Here is a 2,745-nt window from a genome sequence, read left to right on the forward strand (position 1 = left end):
ATTCTGCAGAGAGCTTCTATAAGGCAGGGGGTTTATCTGTTTCAGGAAGTTTATCTTCCTGGCAACAGGAAGTTCAGACATGGGCACTTCATGGTTTCTTGTCTTCTTCCTGTTTTCTTGCTCTGTCATCCTTAGGGGTGACATGAGCCTCAGGTGTCCTCCCCGCTTTCCAGGCTGGGAGGAAAGCAGAAGGGGCAGCACTAACGGACTTCCACTTGTGTCCTGATCATGGGAACTGACTAGCAAGGCCCCCCTTCCCGGGAGGCTGGGAAGATGAATTTTCACCATTTGATCTCTGCATTGGAGGAAAGCAAGCATGAAGGGAGTTGAGTCAGCAACCTGAGTATTGTCTCTATTAACCAAGGGGAATTCCAAGCCTCTATGTTCCTCCGCCCCCACACCTAACCAATCAGTGACTGGATAAAACCAGCTGTCTTGTGTTATTTGAAGTATGTTCTCCTGCTCACCCAGTTTTCCACCAGAGTCCCCAGTAGGCAACTAAAAATAAACAGTGTTTACACATGCACCCAGACCAAATATTTTTCAATAAAGTTACTTAAACAGACCCAAACAATAGTTATGATTGTAGTTTTCTATGCAAATCAGTCAATTAAAAAAAATGTAAGTGATGGAATCAATATGTTATCTCAACGCTTAAGAAGAGCCTCTTGTATTTACTTATTTATTTATTTTTTATCATTTAAGATAGTTCTTTATCGTTTTTACATGATTGTTTATAAGGACTGTTAGGTTTGAACACTAGTTGAATCTGGCTTCAGCGTTCTGCTGCAACGTTTTGGAAGCAGCTCCTTTAGAATGCTCCAGCAGCTTGATGGCCTTGTCAGCGTTTTCAATGTTCCTAAGCAGGGTCTCTAGTCGTCTCTTAATTTTCTTCTGATCCTCGAGAGCGCAGCCGATCACGATGGCGCGTGGGGACAGCGGTGACCTCGGGCCGCCCGGCCGGCGCAGATGGCTCAGGCGAGGATCAGCGCTAAGGCCAACGAGGGCCGCTTCTCCCGCTCCTCGTCCATGGCCGACCGCTCCAGCCGCTTGCTCGAGAGCCTGGACCAGCTGGAGCTCAGGGTGGAGGCTCTGCGGGAGGCGGCCACGGCCGTGGAGCAGGAGAAGGAGGTGCTCCTAGAGATGATCCACAGCATCCAGAACAGCCAGGACATGCGGCACATCAGCGACGGAGAACGAGAAGAATTAAATCTGACTGCGAACCGTCTGATGGGACGAACCCTGACTGTGGAGGTTTCAGTAGAAACAATTAGGAGTCCCCAGCAGCAGGAGTCCCTCAAGCACGCCACGCGGATCATCGATGAGGTGGTCAGCAAGTTTCTGGATGACCTGGGAAACGCCCGGAATCACCTGATGTCGCTGTACAGCGCGTGTTCCTCCGAGGTGCCTGCGGGGCCGGTGGACCAAAAGTTCCAGTCCATCGTGATCGGCTGCGCTGAGCCTCTTGTATTTAAAAAAAAAAAAGAGAGAGAGAGAGAGAAGAAGAAGAAGAAGAGCCTCTGTAGCTCCTGCCACTTTTCACCTCTCCTTTCATCACAATGGTTGGAAATTCTGGGCAGCCTTTTTGTCTGACATGTCCATGGCTCCTGTCCACAGTTGATGGGCTGGGTCAAAAAAATCCCCTTCTCCTCTCTGGAGACACCACTTTTTAGCCAGAGTTGATTCATTTAAGAATGGATAGCTGATGAAAACTAGTCATTTTTTTGTCCCCAAATTTTAAAATTTGAAACAAGAGAGAGAGGATCAGTCTCCCCATGGATGACTGAATTATGACCTAAATCAGCTTTTGGTCCCCATGTTCTATCTGTTGACAAAGGAGCAGACACAGCTAGTCCTTGGAGGAAAACTGAAGCAGAAGAGCAGACGGAGCACAAAGCTGATTCTAGATCACTCTCGGAGCCCAGCTACGTTCTGGTGCTTTGTCTGGTTACTGGCCTTTGTTATCATGACAATATTGAGGTTAGCTCAAAGAAGTGTTCTGCTGTTTACAACTAGATGTAACTCCATAAAATGTAGAGTTATTAGTGGTTGGTGAAAAATTATGTCCGTAAAAGGACTACTTATGTTACGGCAAAAGAAATTTCTTCAATTACTTGAAAGGCAGAATTATAACCACTGGACTGTAATTAATCAAATTGTGGCTTTGTTTCGTCACTAAACTCCTAATACATCATCCAGTATAGCAAAATATGATAAAGTATTTGAAATGGCATTAGTGAAATTCAAAACATATGCATAAAATCTGAACAAGTACTGTATACCAAAAAGGAAACTTGAAGTATTTTGCAGAAATGAAACAAGTGTTAATTTCATACTTTATTTCCCACTTCTGGGATAGACTTGAGGGGATTTCAGTGTAATACAAAAAAGATTTATTATTCTGAAAAGGTTCGGCTTGGGATTTGCTAAATTTGGAAATTAAGAAAGTGCCATATTTCTATTTCTCACAGGAATCCAGCTCTTAATATTTTACATGAAAATAACTTTATCAATCTTACTTTTAATACTAACTTTAAGATGCTAAAATCTGTCAGTTAAGAAACCGATTACATTTCATTGAAAATATAGCTGTAATATAAGGCACTGAAATCTTGGTCTGCAATGGTGAAAGTGTACACTATATTACATATTATGTGCTAATTCATAAAGTTTCTTCATAAAACTGCAAGCAGAGCTGTCTCAAACATCTTGTTAATGAGCCTTATTCTGCATCCTCTGGGAATA

The 2,745-nt window shown here is 43.5% G+C and overlaps 1 pseudogene across 1 annotated transcript in view; it reads left to right on the forward strand.

Moving 5' to 3' along the window:
- The first annotated feature begins 798 nt into the window (after positions 1-798).
- The window catches only part of LOC104980267, a 2,289-nt pseudogene continuing 342 nt past the window's right edge, over positions 799-2,745 (forward strand). The window contains exon 1 of the transcript XR_824238.1: positions 799-1,467. The product of XR_824238.1 is annotated as a BAG family molecular chaperone regulator 2 pseudogene (transcript). The remainder of the gene's footprint in view (positions 1,468-2,745) is intronic.

This window comes from Bison bison, unplaced genomic scaffold, assembly GCF_000754665.1.
Source record: "Bison bison bison isolate TAMUID 2011002044 unplaced genomic scaffold, Bison_UMD1.0 scf7180017864497, whole genome shotgun sequence".
Taxonomy (NCBI): Eukaryota; Metazoa; Chordata; class Mammalia; order Artiodactyla; family Bovidae; genus Bison; species Bison bison.